Source organism: Pteronotus mesoamericanus, unplaced genomic scaffold, assembly GCF_021234165.1.
Source record: "Pteronotus mesoamericanus isolate MK-2021 breed Mesoamerican mustached bat unplaced genomic scaffold, CSHL_Meso_final scaffold_31, whole genome shotgun sequence".
Lineage (NCBI taxonomy): Eukaryota > Metazoa > Chordata > Mammalia > Chiroptera > Mormoopidae > Pteronotus > Pteronotus mesoamericanus.
This window is the reverse complement of record NW_026555312.1, coordinates 33,594,542-33,619,302: the sequence shown is the minus strand read 5'-3', so window position 1 is coordinate 33,619,302 and position 24,761 is coordinate 33,594,542. Positions and strand designations below refer to the sequence as shown.

General features: G+C 42.3%; 1 pseudogene; it reads right to left on the bottom strand.

Annotated features, from left to right (window-relative positions):
• Nucleotides 1-13,834: 13,834 nt before the first annotated feature.
• The window catches only part of LOC129085594 (RING finger protein 11-like), a 52,502-nt pseudogene continuing 41,575 nt past the window's right edge, over nucleotides 13,835-24,761 (bottom strand).

Below are 24,761 nucleotides of genomic sequence, written 5' to 3'. Positions count from 1 at the left end.
CCTCAGGAAGCTCTGGGTCTGCTAGCAGAGAAAGAGACTGGAATGGGATGATGTGGGAGAAGGAAGGTGGTAGACTGAGGGGGTAAGTTCCAAACCCAGCCTTGTTGGTGGAGAGTAGTCATTTTGTCACTCTGAACTTGGATGTCCTTATCAGTGGCTTGTATGTTCTGGTCAGAAGGTGCTTTCTAGTCCCAGAACAAGTGAGTTGAGAACAAATATACATTCTTCCTGCCCAACCTATCAGAGTGGGAATGAGAAAAGAATTGAGGTTCAGAGTTTGGGATAGAGTGTCTAAACTGAACAATCTCTAAAACTCTGTAGGTGAAATAGACTTGCTTAGAGAGGGTTCCCTTTAGGCCTCTAACTCTGGAAGAATGCACACTAAGAAAATTTTATATGCAAAAATTTAATTTTTCTAACCAAAAAGTTAGAGGAGGGTTTGGAAAACTATGGCCCACAGGCTAAATCTGGTGCACTGCCTATTTTTTATGGTCTGCAAGCTAAAAATGCATTTTTACATTTTAAATAGCTGGAAAAAGCCAAAAGATGAATAGTACTTTGTGACATGTAAAAATTATATGAAACTCAAATGTTAGTGTTCATAAATAAAGTTCTCTTGGAACATGATCATTTATCTATGTACTGTCCATGGCTGATGTTGCACTACAGTGTCACAGAAGAGTGGTTGTGACAAAAACTGTTTGATCTGCAAGCCTAAAAAATGTATACTCTCCAGCCTTTTAAAGAAACTTGCTGCCCACTGTGGTAGACAGACTCTAAATGGCCCCATGATTTATGCTGGTATTATGCCTTTGTGGAAACCCTTCCCTTGAATGATGGTGGAACCTGTGACTTATTTTCTCTGTGTGCCACTGTTATAAAAGGTAGCTTTGAATAAAGCCTTGACCCAAATGCCAACAACATCAGATAAGAATTTGGACTGGAGAAAGAAGAAAGAGATAAACATTTCATTTAGGAAGAACAGCCACTATCTTTTTCCTAATTTTCAACACATACAATTTCAATGTACACAGCTGCTGTAACACTTTGCACAATTGCTATATATGGGAGCAATAACAAGATGTAAATATAATTGTATATATTTTAAATATATTTTATTAATTATGCTATTACAGTTGTCCCAATTTTTCTCCCTTTGCCCCCATCCACCTGGTACCCACCATTCCCTCTGGCAATCCCCCGCCCCTTAGTTAATGTCCATGGCTACTCCATTCCCTGTACTGTTCTTAACATCCCCCTATTGTGTACCTACCACTTTGTACTTCTTAATCCCCGCACCTTTTCCTCCATTATCCTCCTTCCCCTCTCAATGGATAACCCTCCAAATGATCTCCATATCTATGATTCTGTTGCTGTTCTGTTTGTTTACTTAGTTTGATTTTTAGATTCAACTCTTGACAGTTATGAATTTATTGCCATTTTAATGTTCATAGCTTTTTAAAAAAATTATTCAAATACATTAGTCTCCACCTTCCTGCCACCACTTTCCCCTACCTACTCTCCCCGACCTCTTTCCCTCAATCCTTTCCCACTTTGGCTTTGTCCATGAGTCTTTTATACATGTTCCTTGACTAGACCCTTCCCTTCCCTTCTCCCACCCCTCCTTCCCGCTTGATTTGGTTGGTTTCTTTTTTCTTCCAATGTTGCTAGTTATATTTTCTTTGCTTGTTTGTTTTGTTGGTTAGGTTCCACATATAGGTGAGATCATACTGTATTTGTCTTTCACCTCCTGGCTTATTTCACTTAACATAATGCTCTCCAGTTCCATCTATGCTGTTGTGAAGAGAAGTAGCTCTCTCTTTCTGCTGTGTAGTATTCCATTGTATAAATGTACCACAGTTTTTTGATCCACTCATTTGCTGATGGGCACTTAGGTTGCTTCCAGCACTTGGCTATTGTAAATTGTGTTGCTATGAACATTGGGTTGCATAGGCTCTTTTGAGTTGGTGTTTTGGGATTCTTACGGTATAGTCCCAGCAGGGGAATCACTGGATCAAAAGGCAGTTCCATTTTCAGCTTTTTGAGGAAATTCCACACTGCTTTCCACAGTGGCTGCACCAGTCTGTGTTCCCACCAACAGTGGACTAGGGTTCCCTTTTCTCCACAGCCTCACCAGCACCTGTTGTTTGTTGATCTGTTTATGATGGCCATTCTGACTGGTGTGAAGTGGTACCTCATGGTGGTTTTGATCTGCATTTCTCTGATGGCTAGTGATGTTGAGCATCCTTTCAAATGCTTCTGGGCCCTCTGTATCTCCTCCTTGGAAAAGTGTCTGCCCAGGTCCTTTGCCCATTTTTTGATTGGATTGTTTGTCTTCTTGGAGTAGAGTCAAGTGAGTTCTTTATATATCTTGGAGATCAAACCTCTATCTGATGTATCATTAGCAAATATATATTCCCACAGGGTTGATTCCCTTTTCATTTTGCTGATGTTTTATTTAGCCGTGCAGAAGCTTCTTAATTTGATGAGGTCCCACTTGTTTATTCTTTCCTTTATGTCCCTTGCTTTAGGAGACATATCAGTGAAAAAATTGCTGCGTGGGATATCTGAGAGTTTCCTGCCAATGTTCTCCTCTACGACTTTTATGGTGTTGTGACTTATATTTAAGTATTTCATCCATCTTGAGTTTATTTTTGTGTATGGTGTCAGCTGATGATCCAATTTCAATTTTTTGCATGGAGCCGTCCAGCTCTCCCAACACTAATTGTTGAGGAGGCTATTATTGCTCCATTTTATGCTTCTGCCCTCTTTGTCAAATATTAGATGCCCATAGAGACATGGGCTTATTTCTGGGCTTTCTATTCTGTTCTACTGGTCTATGGGTCTGTTCTTGTGCCAGTACCAGTTTGTTTGGAGTATAGTGGCTTAGTAGTAGAGTTTGATGCCTGGTATTGTGATCCCTCTAACTTTATTTTTCTTTCTCAAAATTGCTCAGGCTATTCAGGGTCATTTATGGTTCCATATAAATTTTTGAAATATCTGTTCTATTTCTGTGAAATATGTCATTGGTATCTTAATAAGGATTGCGTTGAATCTATATATTGCTTTGGGTAGTATGGACATTTTGATGATATTAATTCTTCCAATCCATGAGCACAGTATAAGCTTCCATTTATTTGTTTCTTCCTTAATTTCTTTTTTCAATGTTGTATAGTTTTCTGCATACAGGTCTTTTACGTCTTCAGTTAAATTTATGCCTGGGTACTTTATTTTTCTTCTTGCTATATTGAATGGTATTTTTTTTTCTGATTTCTTCTTCTATTGCATTGCTGGTGTAGAAAAATGCCTTTCATTTCTGAATATTGACTTTGTATCCTGCTGTTTTGCCAAATTCACTTATTAGGTTGAGGAGTTTTCTGGTAGAGTCTACAGGGGTCTCTATGTACACTATCATGTCATCTGCAAACAATGATAGCTTTACTTCCTCCTTTCCTATTTGGATGCCTCTTATCTCTTTCTCTTGTCTGACCGCTGTGGCTAGGACTTCCAATACGATGTTGAAAAGAAGCGGTGAAAGCGGACATCCTGGTCGTGTTCCCGATCTTACTGGGAAAGCTTTCAGTTTTTGCCCGTTGAGTAGGATATTGGCTGTAGGTTTTTCATATATGGCCTTTATTATGTGAGGAATGCCCCATTTATTCCTAGTTTGCTCAGTGTTTTGATCATAAATGGGTGCTGTACCTTATCGAATGCTTTTTCTGCATCTAACGAGATGATCATGTGGTTTTTGTCTTTCCTTTTATTTATGTGATGTATCATATTTACTGATTTGCGTATATTGAGCCATCCCGGCAAGCCTGAGATGAATCCCACTTGATCGTGGTGGATAATCTTTTGAATGTATTGCTGGATGCGGTTTGTCAATATTTTGTGGAGGATTTTAGCATCTACATTCATCAGTGAAATTGGCCTGCAATTTTCTTTCTTTGTAGGGTCTTTATCTGGTTTTGGGATCAGGGTGATGCCGGCCTCATAAAAAGAGTCTGGGAGTCTTCCCTCCTCTTGGATTTTTTGGAATAGTCTGAGAAGGACAGGGGTTAGCTCTTCCTTAAATGTTTTGTAAAATTCTCCTGTGAAACCGTCCGGCCCTGGGCTTTTGTGTGCTTGGAGTTTCTTGATTACTGCTTCAATTTCCCCAGCTGTTATCGGTCTGTTCAAGCTTTCTGTTTCTTCCTCCTTCAGTGTTGGAAGATTATACTTTTCTAAAAATTTGTCCCTTTCATCAAGGTCTTCAAATTTCTTGGAATATAATTGTTCATAGTAGTTTCTGACGATCCTTTGTATTTCTGTGGTTTCAGTTGTTATTTCTCCTCTTTCATTTCTGATATTATTAATTTGGGTCCTGTCCCTTTTTTTCTTCATGAGTCTGCTTAAAGGCTTGTCAATTTTATTTATCTTTTCAAAGAACCAGCTTCTGGTATGGTTGATTCCCCAAAAATTGTTCTTTTTTGTCTCTATGTTATTCAGTTCTGCTCTAATCTTGACTATTTCCTTCCTTCTACTTGCTCTGGGATTTATTTCTGGTTGTTTCTCCAGTTCTTGAAGTTGTAGTGTTAGGTCTTTTATTTGAAATGTTTCTATCATTTTTAGGTAAGCCTGTATTGCTATGAACTTCTCTCTCAGGACCGCCTTTGCTGTGTCCCATAGGTTTTGGACAGTTGTCTGTTCATTTTCATTTGTTTCCAGAAATTTTTTGATTTCTTCTCTTATCTCAATATTGACTCATTCATTGTTTAATAGTCTACTGTTCAGTCTCCATGAGTTTGCAAGTTTTTGAACTTCTCTTTGAGGTTGATTTCGATTTTCAAGGCCTTGTGGTCCAAGAAAAAGTTTGGTATTATTTCAATTTTCCTGAATTTGCTGAGGCTTGCTTTGTGTCCTATCATGTGGTCTATCTTTGAAAAACTGCCATGAGCGTTTGAAAAGAATGTGTATTTTTCTTCTTTGGGATGTAAGGTTCTATATATGTCAGTTAAGTCTCTTTGATTCAGTGTGTCATTCAGCGCCACAATATGTTTATTAATGTGTTATTTGGAAGATCTGTCCATTTTTCACAGTGGGGTGTTGATATCCCCTACTATCAGTGTATTGCTGTCTATATCTTTTTTCAAGTCATCCAACAATTTCCTTATCAACTTGGGGGCTCTTATTGGGAGCATATAAGTTTACAATGTTGATGTCTTCTTGATAGATTCTTCCTTTTAGTATTATAAAGTGCCCCTCTGGGTCTCTTTTTATGGCCTTTGTTTTGAAATCTACTTCGTCTGATACAAGTATGGCAACCCCGGCCTTTTTCTCTTACCCATTTGCTTCGAATATTTTTTTCCATCCCTTTACTTTCAATCTGTGTAGGTCTCTTGCTCTGATGTGGGTCTCTTGTAGGCAGCATATGTGTGGGTCATGTTTTCTTTTCCATTCTGCTACCCTGTGTCTCTTGATTGGGGCATTTAGTCCATTTACATTGAGAATTATTACTGATAGAAAGTGATTCATTTTTTCTCTTTGTACCTTTGTTTTTCTCTTTCTCACTCTTTTCCTTCATCTTCTTAAACCAGTCCCTTTAGCATATCTTGGAATGCTGGTGTGGTAGAGATGTATTCTTTTAGCCTTCTCTTGTCTGGGAAACTCCCTATTTCCCCTTGTATTTTAATTGAGAGCCTTGCTGGGTAGAGCAGCTTTGGCTGTAGGCCCTTGCTTTTCATGGCTTGGAATATTTGTTGCCATTCTCTTCTGGCTTGTAGTGTTTCTGTTGAGAAGTCAGCTCCTAGGCATATTGGGGCCCCCTTGTATGTTACTTTCTCCTTCTCCCTTGCTGCCTTGAGGATTCTCTCTTTGTCTTTATAGTTGCCATTTTAATGATGATGTGTCTTGGCATGGACCTCTTTGAGTCCCTCTTGAGTGGGGTCCTCTGTGCCTCCTGGATCCATGAGAGCCTTTCTCTCCTCAAATTAGGGATATTTTCCATTACTTTTTCGAGGATGTTCTCTATCCCTTGCTCCTCTTCTTCTCCTGGTATCCCTATTATACAGATATTATTGCGTTTCAAGTTGTCCTGCATTTCCCTAAATGCCTCTTCATTCTTTTTGAGTCTTTTTCCATTTCTTGTTCTTTCTGGGATCTTTTTTCTACCTTATCCTCCATCTTACTGATTCGATCCTTGGCTTCATCCAGCCTGCTTTGGATTCCTTCTACTGTGTTCTTCAATTCAGAAATGGTATTCTTCATATCCTCTTGTGTCTTCTTGAGAGTTTCTATGACCTTCTCCAGGCTGATATGGGTTGCTTTAAGATCCTGATAGTTTCTCTGCAGTTTCTCATAGTTAAGTTTGAGCTGGCTGAGCTCATTGAGCTTCCTTAGAACCAATGTTTTGATTTAAATATCTGATAGTTCCCTTGCCTCTCTTCCATTTAGCTCTCTCTGTGGGGAGTCCCCTTTTCCACTCATTTGGGGGGAACTTCTTTTTCTTCCCATTTTTGTGAGAGTCTGTTAAGTATTTTTGTCCTTTACTTTTCTTTCTGGGCCTGCCTCTGATGATGTCAGTTGTTGACCCTATATGACTTTGGGTTGTTTGTTTGAGCCTTCCAGGAGCCTAATGTCTGTGTCTGACTCCTGCTTGGAGCAGCTCTGTGACCCCTTCGGTCAGGGCTGGGCTATTTTTTGGGATCTCTCTGCACGCTCATGCGGGCTCCTTGAGTGTGCTCCTGGCGCGGCGGGATCCCCCGCCTGCCTGGCCTCGCATGTGCTTGCCCCAGACCAGGGGGCTTATTCGAAACCTCACATACTCATTTAGCCCCCCTGGCCGGTGAGCCCCCCGGCACTGGTCAGTTTAGGGTCTTCTATTGTGTGTTTTCCCCGCTTTTGGCTCTTTGGGTGCGTTGCTTGCCCTCGCTAAATGGGAACTACGGAAATGGGAGGAAGTCAGCTCCAGGACTCTCCGGTTAATCCTGTCTCCGGTCTCTCCTCCAGGGACTCTGGACAGCTCTGTGACCCCTTCAGCCGGGGATCTACTAATTTTGTGGGCCGCTCAGCGATTGCAGGCGGGCGGGTCAATTTACGCCTGCCCTTGCCACTCTGTGCGCTCCCTCTCAGGCCCCATAGGTTCCAATCTGTGGGAGGCCTTGCTGGCGGGTGCAAGCTTTCGCCAACCCTCGCCGGTCACTCGCCGCAAGTGTGCACGCCTGCACTGGGTGGTTTTGGGGTGTCTATATGTGCTTTTCAGCTTTTGAATCTTTGAGGTTGTGGCCTCTTCCCATGCAATGGAGACTATGGCAAGGAGAAGGAGTCGGGACTCCCCGGTTCCTCCTCCCATGCTTTCCCCAACAGCTCCGTTTCTAGTCTCTCCTCATGGGTCTCTGGGCAGTTCTGTGACCCCTTTGGCCAAGGCTCCACCACCTGTGTGGACTGTGTTTCAATCGCAGGCAGTCTGGTTCCTGTGCACCCCTCTTCTGCCTCTTTGGGGGCGCATGTTTCCAGCCCACAATGGAGACTACGGAAAGGGGAGGGTGTCAGGGCTCCCTGGTTCCTCCTCCTGTTCTTTCCCCAATGCCTCCATCTTCAGTCTCTCCTCTAGGCTCTCCCAGCCAGTCTGCACTCAGTCCCCCAGCTCACATGCACAAGCTGTGCGCAGAGTGCACAAAAGGCTGGTTAGTTGATTCCCTTATGCCTGAGTGAGATGGTAGCTGCAGAGTGGGAGGCGTGCCATCACTGGGGCTCCTCCAGCCGCCGTGTCAGTTCTCTTCACAAGGTTTTCCTCACCAGTCTTTTCCCAGGCACCAGCCTACCCTGCTGCCGCCTCTACCCATAGATCAAGGAGGGTGGCTGCCACTGCAACTTTTGCGTTGGCCCTTTAAATGTCTCTTTGCATCCCCAGCCACCTGTCTCTGGCAGAGAGCGCCCCTAAGCTTTTCGGGGTTGCGTTTTGTCTGTATTTTCTTGGTTTTAGCTGCTGTAGTGTAGGGGTCCCTGTTTATGATTCAGACCCCGTTCTTCTCGGGGGGAGCTAACTGGCCATTTCAATGTCCCTCTGGTGCTAGTGCCTGTGGGCACCCAGCCCACCCTCTCGAGCCTCCACCGCACTTCTCACCCATTGGGATGTGTGAGAGTCGAATCCACTGTCCGCGGCTCCAAGGCTCCTCTCCCACTATCGTTTCATTGTTTTCCAGGTGATTACTCCACTATTTAGTTGCCATTCCAGTTTGGTCTTGGGAGGAGGTCAGCGTGACTGCTATTCTCTCCTCCGCCATCTTCTCTCCTCTGATGTTTTCTTTAGCCATTCAGAAGCTTCTTATTTTGATGAGGTCCCACTTGTTTATTACTTCCTTTAGAGCCCTTGCTTTAGGGGGCATATCGGTGAAAATATTGTTTCATGGGATATCTGAGAGTTTCCTGCCTCTCTTCTCCTCTAGGACTTTTATGGTGTTTCAACTTATATTTAAGTCTTTTATCCGTCTTGAGTTTATTTTTGTGTATGGTGTCAGTTGGTGGTCGAATTTCAATTTTTGGCATGTAGGTGTCCAGCTCTCACAACACCATTTGTTTAAGAGGCTATTTTTACTCCAATTTATGCTTCTGCCCCTGTTGTCAAATATTAATTGAACATAGAGGCATGGGTTTATTTCTGGGCTCTCTACTCTGTTCCACTTATCTATGTGTCAATTCTTGTGCCAGTACCAGGCTGTTTGGATTACAGTGACATTGCAATATAGCTTTATTTCCAGTATTATGATCCCTCCTACTTTGTTATTCTTTCTCAAAATTGCTGTGTCTATTCAGGGTCATTTATGGTTCCATATAAATTTTTGAAATGTCTGTTCTATGTCTGTGAAATATGTCATTGGTATTTTAACAGGGATTGTGTTGAATCTATAAATTACTTTGGGTAGCATGGGCATTTTGATGATGTTAATTCTTCCAATCCATGAACACAGTATATACTTCCATTTATTTGTGTCTTCCTTAATTTCTTTCTTCAATGTTGTATACATTTCTCTGTAAAGGTCTTTTACCTCCTTGGTTAAAGTTATTCCTAACTACTTTATTTTTCTTGTTGATATAACAAGTGTGATTTTTTCCCCTGATTTCTGCTTCTGATATTTCATTGTTGGTGTACAAAAATGCCTTTGATTTCTGAATGTTGACTTTGTATCCTGCTGTTTTGCCAAATACACTTATTAGGTTTAGGAGTTTTTTTGCTGGAGTCTATAGTGTTTTCTAGGTACACTATCATGTCATCTGCAAACAATGATATTTTTACTTCCTCCTTTCCTATTTTGATGTCTTTTATTTCTTTTTATTGTCTGATTTTTGTGGCTAGGACTTCCAATACTATCTTGAATAGAAGTGGTGAAAACAGATATCCTTGTCTTATTCCCAATCTTAGTGGGAAAGCTTTTAGTTTTTGCCCATTGAATATGATGTTGGCTGTGGGTTTTTCATATATGGCTCTTATTATGTTGAGGTATGCCCCTTTCATTCCCATTTTGCTGAGTGTTTTTATTATAAATGGGTACTGTACCTTATCAAATGCTTTTTCCATATCTATTGAGATGATCGTGCAGTTTTTGTCTTTCCTTTTGTTTATGTGATGTATTATGTTTATTGACTTGAGAATATTGAACCATCCTTGCATCCCTGGGATGAATCCCACTTGATCATGATGGATGATCCTTTTAAGGTATTGCTGGATGCGGTTTACCAATATTTTGTTGAGGATTTTAACATCTATGTTCATCAGATATTAGCCTGTAGGTTTCGTTCCTTCTTGAATCTTTCTCTTCTTTTGGGATTAGGATGATGAAAAGAGTTTAGGAGTCTTCCCTCTTCTTGGATTGTTTGGATAATCTGAAAAGGACAGGGGTTAGCTCTTCCTTAAAAATTTTGGAAAATTCTCCTCTGAAATTGTCTGGTCCATGGATTTTGTGTGCCGGGGAGTTTTATCATTACTGCTTCAATTTCACCAGTTGTTCTCAGTCTGTTCAGGCTTTCTGCTTCTTCTTCATTCAGTGTTGGAAGGCTATACTTTCTAGCAATTTGTCCATTTCATCGAGGTTTTCAAATTTCTTGGCATATAATTGCTCATAGTAATTTCTTACAATCCTTTGTATTTCTGTGATATCAGTTGTTATTTCTCCTCTTTCATTTCCGATATTATTTATTTGGGTCTCTCCCTTTTTTTCTTGATGAGTCTGATATTTTTTCTGATATAAGTATTGATACCCCTGCTTTCTTTTTCTTGTCCATTTCCTTGGAAAATATTTTTCCATCCCTTTGCTTTCAGTCTGTGTAGGTCCTTTGTTCTTAGGTGGGTCTCTTGTAGGTAGCATATGTGTGGGTCATGTTTTCTTATCCATTCAGCTATCCTGTGTCTTTTGATTGAGGCATTTAGTCCATTTATATTTAAAGTTATTATCGATAGATACTTATTCATTTTTTCCCTTTGTATCTGTGTTCTTCTCTTTCTCTCTCTTTTTCTTCATCTTCTTAAACCAGTCCCTTTAGCATATTTTGTAGTGCTGGTTTGGTGGAGATGTATTCTTTTTGCTCTCTTTTGTCTGGGAAACTCCTTTTTTGGCCTTCCATTTGAATTGAGAGCCTTACTGTGTAGAGCAGTCTTGGTTTCTGGCCTTTGTTTTTCATGACTTGGAATATCTCTTGCCATTCCCTTCTGTCTTGGAGTGTTTCTGTTGAGAAGGCAGAGGCTAGCAACATCTGGGTTCCCTTGTATGTTACAACCTGTTTCTCTCTTGCTGCCTTTAGGATTCTTTCTTTGTCCTTGGTATTTGCTACTTTAATGATGATGTGTCTTTGAGTGGGCCTCATTGGGTTCCACTTGAATGGGGCTCTCTGTGTTTCCTGACCTTGCGTGACTTTTTATTTCCTCCAATTAGGGAAGTTTTCCATCATTACTTTTTCAAACAGCTTCTCTATCCCCTGCTCCTCTTCTTTTCCTTCTGGCATCCCTATTATATGGATATTATCACTTTTCATGTTGTCCTGCATTTCCCTAAATGCCTCTTCATTCTTTTTGAGTCTTGTTTGATTTTCTTGCTCTTTCTGGGAGCTTTTTTCTACCTTGTCCTTCAGCTCACCAATTCCATCCTCTGCTTCATCCAGCTGGCTTTTGATTCCTTCTCCTGTGTTCTTCAATTCAGAAATTGTATTCTTCATTTCCTCTTGTCTCTTATTGATAGCTTCTATGTCCTTTTTCATGCTGATATAATTTGTAGTAAGTTCCTCATAGTTTCCCTCTAGTTTTTCATAATTCTCTTTGATCTCACTGAGTTCGTTGAGCTTCCTTAGAACCATTGTTTTGAATTCAATATCTGAGTTTACTTGCCTCTATTTCATCTAATTCTCTCTGTGGGGATACCTTCTTTCCCCTCAATTAGGGGGTGTTTCCTTGTCTTCCTATTATTTGTGAGACTCTTCTTTTTTGCTTCTGCTTCTTAAATTGATCTGTCTTGAGTTCTTGGCTTTGTGGTGTGAACTTCTATGATTGTAGATAGCTCTTTTTTTTTTTCTTTCTTTCTGGATCTGCCTCTCATGATGTCAGATGTTGACCCTGTGTGATCTTCGGTGGTCTGTTTGAGACTTCCAGGAATCTACTGTCTGTGTCTATCTCCTGCAATTATTAATCTAGTCACTCTGCCCTCAACCATCAGGCTTAGGCTCCGCAGAGTGGGGCAGTTCCCCCTGAGGGTGGGGCTATTTTGTCCTTACAGGATGCTGCCACTCAGGAAAGTGGTCTGTCTGAGCAACATGGAAGATGAGGAGTTGGGGAGAGGTCAATACCAGGATCCCCCTGGCTACTCCCTGAGTTCTTTTCCCAATGCTTCCATCTCCAGTCTCCCCTCAAGCATCTCTAGACCACTCTGTGTCCACTCTAGCCAGGGATCTTCTATCTGCAACTGCTGCTTGGTACGGAATACCCAGGCCTAATGTTCATAATTTTGATCTTGTTCTTTTTCTTAAATAATTCCTTTTAACATTTCATATATTAATGGCTTGATGATAATGTACTCCTTCAGTCTTACCTTGTCTGGAAAGCACTTTATCTGCCCTTCCATCCTAAAGGATAGCTTTGCTGGACAGAGTAGTCTAGGTTGTAGGTCCTTGCTTTTCACCACTTTGAATACTTCTTGCCAGTCCCTTCTAGCCTGCAAAGCTTGTTTTGAGAAATCAGCCCACAGTCTTATGGGAATGCCCTTTTAGGTAACTAACTGCTTTTCTCTTGCTGCTTTTAAGATCCTCTCTTTATTTTTAACCTTTGGCATTTTAATTATGATGTCTTCTGACTGGTGTTGTCTTCTTTGTGTCAATCTTGTTTGGGACTCTCTGTGCTTCCTGAACTTGTATGTCTATTTCCTTCACCAAATTAGGGAAGTTTTCTTTCATTATTTTTTCTGATAAGTTTTCAATTTCTTGTTCTTCCTCTTCTCCTTCCAGCACCCCTATAATTCAAGTGTTGGTACATTTGAAGGTCTCCCAGAGGCCCCTTAGCCTGTCCTTGTTTGTTTTTTTTTCAATTCTTTTTCTCTCTTGCTGTTCTGATTGAATGGTTTTTTCTTCCTTATGCTCCAAATCATTGATTTGATTCTCAGCTTCATCCACTCCAGCTTGGTTCCCTGTAAATTATTCTTTATTTCATTTAAAGTAAACTTCATTTCTGCCTGTTTTTTTTTTTTTTTTTTTTCAGTGCTGTTCAAGTAACAAATGAGTTCCTTGGGCATCCCGATAACCATTGTTTTGGACTCTGCATCTGATAGATTGCTTATCTTCATTTTGTTTAGTTCTTTTTTTTGGAGTTTTGTTCTGTTATTTCATAGACCATATTTCTTTACCTCCTCATGTTGGCAGCCTCCCTATGTTTGTTTCTATGTGTTAGTTAGTGCTGTTTTGACTCCCTGTATTAGTAACTTGGCCTATTGTAGAAAAGTGCACACATAAGATGAATGGGACAGAGCCTTAGGTAATTGCCAGGACAGGACAGACCATGTGAACCAGGATGATGAAATCTCTGATACAGTGTCACCACTCTGTGGCTCTGTGTCAAGGAGGGCTCAGAAAAGGGATAATGTCACTGCTTGGCCTCTGGAGTTTTGTCTGAAAGGAAGCTCTCCCCCAGCACTCAGGATCAAATGTGTCCAGATGCCAGACACTTCAGTTTCTCCTCATATGCCTCTGGTGCCCATCCAGCTGCTGCCCCAGTGCTGAAGCCCAGAAGGAAAGAGTCTGCAAAAGTCCTAAGTCTGTTGTAAGTGCTTTAAGAGGAGACTCTTGAGAATTCCACAGATTCTTCTGCTGCCCCAACCCCCACTGGTTTTTACAACCAGATGTTATGAGTTTATCTTCCAAGCACTAGAACCCTGGGCTGGGTGGTCTGGTGTGGGCCTGGGATCCCTCTCTCCCTATCCCTCTTGATTTTTATCTACCACACATGGGTGTGGAACCATGTGACTTCTTCAATTTATTGGTTATCAGTTTTCCACACAGCTCAATTTTCTGATGATCCTGGGTGATATTTATTTTGTAGTCTAGTTGTAATTTTTGCTGTGATTGTGCAAGGAGGCAAGCTGTGTTTACCTACACCTCCATCTTGATAAAACTATAAATACAATTATATTTTTAAACACTGGGTTAAAGTTTTACATAAGAACACCATCCTACTTTTTGTCCTAAGTTTTTAAACTATCAGGGCTGCAGCCATTCAGGAATTCTTAGAAAACTTTTATGCATGATCTTAATTCCTCATCCCTGACTCTTTGGGCTCAGTGACAAAAGGTCAAAACCGTCAAAAAGGATGTTTCACTTTAAGTCAGATTAGAGACCCTGGCTCAGTCTGGTAGGAAGAAAGCAATGCTACATCAGCTGGCTCCATGCAGGAGGGGCCTGGCAAGGATCTCATCAACCACTCACCTAGACAGCCCAGGTGACAGACTGCATGCACATGCATGCCAAGATCAAAACGTGTCCCCATAGACAGAGTTCTCCATGCAGAGCACACACCCTGGATCTTTTCTTCTGATCCGTCTCTTCTAGGTTCACAAACTCCTCTAGGTAGATGTTGTACAGGGCCATTCTGTGAGGTATCCTCATTTGATCCTCTTTAATCAGCTGAGTTGTTAGGTGGTTCTGGCTAGGTACTGAATCATAGACAAAAACTGGAACTTGCTCTGGATATGGTGGCAGCAGCTCCTCATTAGGCACCATTCCCTTGCCAAAACTAGCCCAGCAGTGGGACTGGGACTTGTGAAGCAGGAAGGTGTCATCCAAAGTGGGGCTCTGAGGACGTTCCCCACCTTCTCTGGCTGGGGTATGTCATTTGTGCACTATCTCAGTTTTCTTCCTGTGGCTTACTTTGAGCCAATAGAAACAGCAAAGACTGCCACTCCCATGATTATTTTTTCATAGGATTTTCACTTTCATCTTGCTAGCAGATTCCCTTTGCAACTTTAACAAAACTAGTTGTTGTGTTATGAGCTGTCCTACAGAGAGGTCCATGTGACAAGAAACTGGGAGTGGTCTCTTGACAATGGCCAGAAAGAAACCGAGGCCCTCAGTCAGGCAACCTGCCAGGAAATGAACCCTGTGAACCACCATCTAAGCTTAAAAATGGACCTTCCCTCACTGGAGCCTCAGAGCCTCAGCTTTCGCTGACATTTTACTTGTAGCCCAGTGAAAGACCCCCAAGGAGATAGCCCAGCTAAGCCATGCTTAAGCTCCTCACTGTCAGAAACTGAGGTAATAATTTTGTGTTCTATTAATTGCTAAGTTTGTGGTACTATTTATTGTTTTTCAGCAATAGATAATGTTGACCTTAAGCAAACAGTAAGAGTTTCTGAAGCAAAATAGGTTGAATCAGAAACAATGAAGAACTGTAATTTGGGATGTGGTTTAATGGAGAACTACACACAAGTCCAGAGAACAAAGGAGAGGATGTCCTTTTATTGAGGAAAAAAAAGGAGTTCAGAGAGGCTGTTATAAACAGAGTTCACTGGAGGAAACAGATAATTGGAAGTGTAGTAGCTTCTCATAGGCTGTTTTAACAGTTTTTCATTGTTTGAGTCTTTGCCAGGCAAGGAGAACATGCTCCTCCTTCCTGCTGGGGTAATAGAGTAGAAAAATTGCCTTTTGTTGGAGATGAAAGCATGTCTTCCTATTTGGGCTAATTGACAATGAGGGGTAGAGAATGAGAGCTCTCCTTACAGACCCTCCCAACACCAGTTTAAATATGGGTTCTGTTTATTAATCTTCACAAGAATTAGGAAATGGGTATTCAGGTTTCCTCAAATGTGGAGAATTCAGTGGGATTCTTTTCACACAGACAGGATTCCTACACAGCTCCTCATGAGCAAAGCAGAGAAGTGAGGCAAGGTTATGGCAGCACTGGGTATTGTTGGAGGACCAAGTAAATGAAGATTCTTCACTGAAGATTGTGTTCATCAGATCCTAAGATAGTTAGAGGAGATTCCTGAAGGCCGCCACACTGAAATGGATTATTAAAAAGCTCAGTTCTAAGAATGTTACTACGTGGGCAGGACTGAACCAATGTGAATTCCCTAGATGTGCTTGGGGTCCTGGGGGTCTGTGGCCCAGAGGCACACTGGCTGCTTGGATCTGAACTGTTCAATGTCAAAGCCCTGGTGATTTGGGTGGGATTCTCCCGACATCTGAAGACTCCTGTGATCTGTTACTTACGTCTTAGGCTGGAGTAAGGATTATGCAGTCTATACTATGGCTCCTCTCACCTATTCCCCAGTGGTCATCCCCTAACCTGAAAGAAACCCCTCCCCATACTACCCTGGGTCAGATAATACCACTACCTCAGAAAACAGAGCCTAGAGAAATTAAGAGAACAAGAAATGGAGAACTCTGGCCTCTACCTAAAAGTTAAAGAACATCTAGATACAAACATCTAGATACAAAGAATGATTTGATTATGAAATTTAAGACAATGAAATTAAAAATTCAGTAGATATATTTAAAGAAAAAGTTCAAAACCTTTCTCAGTATTCAAATTCGTAAATGTCACCATGAGATTTTGGGAAAGAGTTGTCATGGGGCCAAGCTGTACAGGATGTTGGGTGGGTTGCTAGGTTCACCACTCAGCAGTGACTGCCAATGGGCTTCCCCTTCGAGACTGTCCTCAAGGCTCTGCCATTCACCCTCCACCTGCAGAGGAGAAGGAGGCTCTGACCCATGTAAGCAGAATCAGGACTGGTTTGCCAGGATTTTTTGATAACTAAAGAAAATCATGAAAGTTAATTTTTAGAAAATTGTGTCCTTTTGTTCTAAAACTCCTAAAGTAGGATCACTTGGGCAAACCATCTTTATGCTAAATGTCAGTCAGAATCTAAATAGCTTTCACTCATTCTTTCAACAGATATTTACCAAAAACATTCATTGAGCATCTACTATGTTCCAGGCACTGCTTTAAATTCTGGGGATATAGAAGTAGACAAGATGGACTTGCTTCCTGCACTAGCTGAGGCAGCCTCAGGGAGTTTCAAATTACACAATGCCAATAATAATAGTTTTGTTATATTATATCATTATATTATAACTGATAGTGTTGATCCTTAATAACTATTTTTTGTCTTGTCCTTAAAATTCAAACAACTGTTAGAGTTTTCCATGAGCCCCTTTAACCATCAAGCCTAATGAGTTTCCACTTGCCCTGTAATAAGATTATTTATGGATATAAGAAAGTCTTCTCTATAGACTATAAAGTGCTATACCTGAGGATCAGATAGATACCTCAATGAAGACCAAGTTATCATACACTCAACTGGAACTCTAAAATTTTCTTACTTCAAAATTAAATAAAACAATTTTCTGGCAATGCTATGGAGAATATATTTTATTTTCAAATAAAAATGTATTTGTTGCAAAACAAAAATCTGTAATGTAAAGAATAAAAGACTTCTGTGGTCTTTTTAAGCTTTCTGCATTCATTGTTAGAAAATTAAAAACATTAGAGAGATAGAAAGAGTAAACCTCCCCTTTCCTCAATAAGCACTCACCTTCTCCCTCCCCACCCACAAAACATAGCCATTTGATATCTGTGTGGATCCTTTCAACTTCTAAGCATTTTTTATTTCTGAAATAAAAGTGGAACATTTTATCCACTTAAACAATGCATTTCTCCCCCACTCAATGCTACATGGCTCCGCCGAATGCATTCACATCACTCTCATAAGTACACGTGGATTCACCTACTGTATTTTGAAAGCTATGTAGAATTCCATTACTGGCTGCTCACAGTTTTTAACCAATTCTCCACTGATGGACAATCAGATTACAGACAATCATTTTCCAACAATGTTATAGTGGTCACTCTTATACACAAATGTGTGCATTCTTTTATGAATATTCCTGTGAGATAAATTCTTAGAAGTAGATTGTTTTGTAAACCAGCATTAGTTCTGATAATGAGTTGTAGTAGAAGGGGCACTAATCATGGACTTAGGGGTCCCCAGTGTAATGGCACTGCCAACACTTGCTCTTGGACAAGTCAATTGACCTCTCTGAGCCTGAGTTTCCTCATCCATGAAATGAAGATACTGGTCCCTGTTGGTCTATTGCTGTGGAGATAATTGAAATAACAAATATAAGAGTGCTTTGAAGGAAATGAAGAGCTACCCAGATAGGGGGATAGGTGGTGGTATTTTCATTAGTCCTCAGATGTATAAGCTTGGGAGAGGTTATGAAATTACCTATATGAATTTAATTAACTTTAATTTTTAAACTATACCAGAATATCCTGGGAGTAAAGTGGTAGATTATAGGGACCAGAGTGGTGGACTCCAAAAAAGTGTGAGATTTTGATGACAAAGACTCCAGAGCTTACCTACAAATATCCAGAGAACTCTTGGTCCAGACTTACACTCAGAGGCCAGAGGCTGGTTCTGATGTGCCCTACAGAAAAGTTTAATAATAATCAGTCATTCAACCTGCAAGAATTTATCCAAAGAGGGGAGCTTTCATCACTGGAAGCCTTTAAGGACAGGCAAATGAACCTCTGTAGGTTTCACATAGAAGTTTTTTGTAGGAAAACTTGCCACTGGAAGTACTTCGGTGGACCCACTTCTTATCTGAGAGGCCATCAGTCTTCATCCAAAGGTGGCTGAGGGTTCTGGCTCGCACCTGTGCACTTGAAGTTCTTTTGTTATTTATCCCACATTCTGTGGCTCTATTCCTCAAAGATTTTCCCTACTACCAAATAAACCATTTTTATTATGAAACAGTGGCCCTGGCTGGTGTGGCTCAGTGGATTGAGCGCCAGACTGTGAATCAAAGGGCCGCTGGTTTGATTCCCAGTCAAGGCACATGCCTGGGTTGCAGGCCGGGTCCTCAGTAGGGGGCATGTGAGAGGCAACCACACAATGATGTTTATCTCCCTCTCTTTCTCCCTCCCGTCCCCTTTCTCTAAAAATAAATAAAATCTTTAAAAAAAGAAAAAGAAACAGTGAAGCTCCATTCATTTTTATTTATCAAATCAGAGCCAATGAGAGCTTCTTGTTCTTCTTATAAAAAAGCTAGGTTTCCATTTTCAACCTATGTGGTTACAGCCTCAAACAACAACCCCTAATTGGAGAAGTTGGCTGATTTCTCGAAGGATGCGCAGCTGGAAAGTTGCACAGACAAGACTGGAACCTAGGCCCTCTGCAAATGCAGCCTCCTTCCTGAGACAGAGTGCTGGTCCCTCTAGGAGGCCCCTTGTGAGGGCCCAGTGACCTCATGCCCTGCCTTTTAGAACTCTGGCTCTAAAGTAAAACACACTGGACTTGTAGTTAGAAGATGGGGTTGGAGTGGGAGGTTCAAATCCCAGTCTTGCTGCTTTCTAGCTGTACCAACTTCTGGAAGATGGAAACAATGACACTGTGCCCTCAGAACAGCTTTCAGGAGCAAATAAGACCAGAAGGACTCCATTAGTACATAAAGGGGAGGTGTTCATTCTGTGATTGAATATGTCAGGAAATAACAATATGAGGCCTAGAAACACTCTCACACTTTCACTGTTAGTATTGCTGTCTTCCCCAGTGCTCAGAACTGCTAAGTGTGAGGCAGAGGTCCAGCTCCTCACCCCGAAATGGATTTCTCCAAGAGGACATGATCAAGAGCTTTCTGCTTTCTGCTGCCTCCTTGAGGAGCCTCAGGAGCAAAACTGCTGGGCAAGGAGAGCCAACTGATCCAGGGCCAAGAACACCTCCTCAGTTGGGAAACACATTTTAATCAACCTCTGTATCCGAAATGTTCTAGTAGGTAAGGACACTTGGTGGTGTCTTTCTATGATGTCATCCAGCCCCTGGAATTATATGTTTGCATCAGCATGCAAGACAGCCCATGCTGAATCTCCCTGCACAGAGCCCAGGAGTCCTCAAACCAAGAGGGTAGATGCTGAACACATCTCTGGCCCATTCTCTTTCTTTCTAGGCCACTGAGGCCCAAAGAAGGCAAATAATAAGTCCAGTGTCACAGAGCTAGACTAGGCACGAGCAGAGCCTTGAGCAGAGCCTTGAGCAGAGCCCGCTGCAGGACATTATTCCTTCCATAGTTATGACTTCAGGCCTCAGACAACTGGAGAGGTTCAGCCTCTTCATTCTCCTTTCAGAGCACCAGCTACACAGTAACATTCACCAGCTGTTGTAGGCACAGGACTGAGCTCATGGCACTCAAACCTAGGAGGTGGAGGCATAGTCATCTCATTTTACAGGTAAAGATCATAAAGCTCTCACCAGGGGTGTACTTGGCTGATGTCACACAGGTAGGAAATGGTGGAGTGAGGATTTGAACCTAGTGCTTGTCAGAAAATGTCAGGAAAAAAAGAGGGCAATGATGTGTATCATCCTTGTGAATAACTGATGGTAGAGAGGTATTTGGTGAATGAAAGGGGTAATGGCATGCTGGTCAGTACCCTGTTATAGGGCCTACACTCAGACCTGTCAAGCTGGAAGCCTCCACATGCATAGCCAAGAAACCCAAGGTCAGATAAGAGAGCCACAGCCCTTTGGACCGCTGGTTCTCAAACCTGAGCATGCCTCAGAACCACCAGCAGGACTCTAATGCGGGAATGCCTGGGTCTCATTTCCAGATTGTTTGATTTAGGAATTCTGAAGCAGGCCTGAAAATCTGAATTTCTAGCAAAGTCCCATGTGATGCTGAAGCTGCCAATTGGACTACTGCACTATGTCATATTTTTGCCCCTACTCACAGTGCAGCCCCATCTGGGCTAAGAGAGGTGGATTTAAACAAGCAGCAGCCTCAAGGAGTGAGATGAGAAAGGACTTTGAAGTCAGACAAACTGGTTTGATTTTTCCTGTTAAAAAATCATATGACCTTCCTTAATTCATCTACCTTCTGCAAGCCTCTAAGAATTCTCTAGAAAATGCAGATGCTAAAACCTACTTCATAGAGTGGCTGATATTATAACCATAAATCCCCCTCGTGCATAGTAGGAACTTGATTAATAGCAATCAGACTATGTCTGGCACATAGTAGTTTCTCTTTGATTTCTGCTTCTCCGCCAGGCCTCTGGACTGCTGGGCCTGGATGCTCAAAACCCTGGGGCTGACTGTGTTCTTTAAAAAATAATCCTAAAAGCAGCATTAGCCTGATTAAGAGGGTTGCCTCCAGCAACTGCCCCAATCCCAGAGAGGCAGCAGAGAAAAAAGCTAGAGGAGGAGGAAAATTGCCTGTAGTTTAACCCCTAAGTAACCTCTTAGGGTGCAGAGGAGCACCCTAATCCCTGACAGCTGGGGGCTCCTGACTTTGTCACATGGGAGGAAGCAGCTGGCTCCCAGGGCCTCTCCCCACCTAGCAGGGACAGGCCACCTGGTGCACAGGTGCTGGAGCCGCAGGATTGATGGTGCACAGGCCTGGCAGCTGGCCGGAGTGGGATGGGAACCAGCATCTGCTTTACAGACTGCATGTTTGCCTGCTTCCATTACTTACTTCACCTCTGCCACATGCCCTCTGTCCTGGGGGCTCCTGGAGGGTCCCCCATGCAGACTTGCTGCCTTCTGCCCTGGTTCTGAGAGAGATGCATCAGGCACATTGTCAACATGCCACATACTTGGCCAGTGCATGTCCTCTAACACAGTTCAGAGTTTCAGTCCTACTGGGGCCGCTCCATAGACTTATGCAAGAACCTGCCTTCCTGGATCAGTCAGGCCTCAGTCAGAGATGTAGAACCCTGGGATTTGTTACAGGGGTTGACTGTATGCAATTGTGAGAGCTGCTTCAGCAGTCTCTTGAAGGCTTGTCTTCTCCAATGCTGGAGCCTGAAGTCCACAGGGCAGGCAGTTTGAAAAAGAGGATGGATGCAAAGTGGGGCACACCTAGGACAGACTGAACACCATGTGCAAAGCTGAAAGACAGGTCAGGCCCTGTATAGTTTGCTAGGGCTGACCTAATAGGATACCACAAACCAGATGACTTAACAACAGAAATTTATCTTCTCACAGCTCTGGATGCTAAAAATCTAAGATTAAGGTATTGGTAGTTCTGGTTTCTCATGAGGCCTTTTCTTAGCTTGCAGATTACTACCCTCCCCTGGCTGTGTCCTCACATAACCTTACTTCTGTGCACATGTGTCTGTGCTGTCTCTTCTTCATCTTTTAAGGACATCAGTAATAGAGGATTAGGGCCCCAGTCTTCTTACCTCATCTAATCTTAATTTAAAGGCCCTATCTCCAAACACAGTCATATATGAATTTGTGATTATGGGGGGAGGACACATTTTAGTCCACAAGAAGCCCTTCTTCCCTTCCACAACCACAATGTGCATGTCCTGCTGGAGAAGCCTTTGTCATGAAACTGAGCATGATCTACTCTAGAGCTAGAGAAGCCAGAGAAGGAGGGAGGGAAGCCAGAGAGGAGCCAGAGCTCGAGCAGCTGCAGGTCAGGCTGAGGGCCCACACCAAGTGAGCCAGCAGAGAGGTGACCACATGTGTCAGTTATAACAATGTCTGGTGCCCTTGCCACTCATGCACATCATGACTGCTGCTTCATTCCAGCCCTTCAAAACTCATGCAAAATCTTTCCTGTGATCTACCCTAATCAAATACTTAGGAAAGGGAATTTTGGGAACATACTCATCCTAGCCAAGTTGACACATTACAAAGCCACTGTAGTCCATCTCTTGTTGATTTAGCACTTACACACATCTCTTTAAACTGCACTTAACAAGCAGCAATAGCAGAGTCACACTTTCTTCTATCACAACACAGCTATTCCACACAGAACTGGTCACATGCTAAGTTGTTTCTCCAGAGGAGGACACAGGGTCCCTTCTCCTTCTTTAGATGATATTCATTCTTCTAGCTCATCTATATGCCCTCTTTGATATCCTGGAAATTAAATACTGAGATATGAGGTTTATTACTATTAACGCATCTTATGATAGATAGTAGGAGAGTAGGAGAGGGGTACAAAAATTAGTTAATATATGGACAAGCATATTCATATCAAAAAAGGAAGAAAAAGAAGCATTACATTTCTTGTTTCTGAAACAGGTCTTATGATAGCTGATAATTATAATTCTCTCTTGCAACTGCCCATCCCATATTCTATGTGCCCTCAACACACACCTTGGCTGGCCCACGTTCCTTGCCTGGTGGGTGACCTGAACCTTTCTTACTGAAGGGCCTTGGCCATTAGCAAACCTGGTTGGGCCATTGTAGCTTTCCACTGAATTTTATCATAGCATATGGGAGTCCTGAGATACTCCCAGGAAGGCCTTGCATTCCAGACATATTCGTCCTGACCCCTGCTGTGTGCTTGCAGCTCGATTTTTCTCCTGAGAGGCAGACTCAGTCACCTCAAACAGTACAGTGACAGTTTTGCCTGGTGATTCACTGGAGAGAGGAGCCAATGGTGCCAGGTGGCAGTTCCAACTTCTACTTCAGTGGAGCCCTGCTCTGCTCCATGTGGAAGTGTTCCTGCTTGGGGACTAAGACCTCTTGACCAACAGGGCCCAAAGCTGTGGGGGTGGGAAGCAAAATGCTGACCAGTGATCCAGGGACAACAGTGAGAGGAACTACCCTCACGTCCTTTCCTTTGTCCACGGCCTGTGAAATCCTGGCCAAGGGAGACACAGCAGAATATGGGTCACTGATTAGGGCACACACCACACCCTGGAGGACACTGCCATTGCCACAGAATTTGAAACCAGCCCCTTCTCTGCCTTTCATCTCAGGGAGATCTCTCCCTCTGTTGGTCTGTCTGTCTCCCCCTCTCTCTCTGGGAAGACATGCTCTTCAATCAGACACTGGGTAAGTCTCCAGGTGCACAGTAGTACCCCCTCACTCTTGAACACTATCTTCCAGCCTCAGTCCATCCTCACTGGTCACCCTGTGTTGGACAGAGGGAAGGAAATTCATTCCCATTTTTCTTTTAGTTTTGTTTTAATTTGTTTGTTGTTTTGTTTTATAAATAAAAGAATAATCAAAACAACAGTTTTCCTGATGTGCCTGAGCCACCTAAACAGCTTTGGAGGAATTTTGCCCTCAGGGTTTCTGATTCTGATTGGTGGTAACTTTCTAGTCAGCAATAAATTGTTCTGCTTCTAGAACTTTCACCAACAATAATGGCAATGTTTGCTGGGGACCAACTGAGTGTTGGACCCCAACTGCCTCTGGTCACTAACAACTTTGCACTAACAGACACCTCCTGTTCCTCCCTCAGCCTGGTGAAGTCAGCCTGTGGTACAGCAGGAGGAATTGGACTTGGAACAGGAACCCGCCACTTAACTGTGGGGGAACATTTGGAAATCTTTCAACTCTATGATATTGGAATTTTTTTATATAAAAATGGCAGTGATTGTGCTGTCTGAATTAAAGGGATCTGGAAAAAATTAATGGATATAGTATATGATGGAGTTTTTTAAAATTCTAAATTTTGTTGTCAACATGACCATTTATCAGCAACATTAAGTGCTTGCATTGTCAGGTACTGAAGTCTTTGCCATGCACTGTGTGTGTGAGTTGCAAAAGGGAGTCATGTTGGTTGGTAGCCTCCTGGAAAGGGGCCTCCTTGGTGAGGTGATAAACAAGTTGTATGGGGCCAATGGGTTCCTAGTTCAGCTGTGCTGCCAATGATGGGAGATAAGGAGCAGGGGAAGTATTCATGGAACACCAGCATTGTACCAGGCTCTTTTTTCTGTGGTTTCTAACATTTTTCTTGTAACACCTCCTATTCAGACACTTCTTCAACAAAACATGGTTTTGTCTGGCACCTGTTCAATGTGGCAGTCAGTGACAGTTCACACATATGACAGATGCTGGAAATAAAGTGACAGTATTTCAAATCCAAGCAGTGAATATTTTCATGAGAAAGATAGACATTACACACTGGAGCATGGCTGACTCTGTCTTTCATTCAGGGCTCAGCCATTCTTGCTGCCTTCCAGAGGCCTTGGGTGGCCACCCATTGTAAGGGCACCTAAGTCTTCTCCCATTCCTCTCCACTCTCCAGGACTGGTTCTTCTGTTGACCATTATTTTCTTCCATTGATTTATCATCATCAGAAATGTTTTTATTTATTTGCTTAATGTGTTTAGAGACTCTAGTTTGTTTCCCTGAACCTCCTGGAATGCAAGATCCCTGAAGGTGAAAATGTTGTTTGTCTTGTTTGATGATGCATTCTTTGGGCCTAGAACAATGCTTGCCCAGTAACAGGTGTTCAAAAACTAGTTTTTGAGTGAATGAATAAATGAATGAATGAATGAATCAGTGAATGGC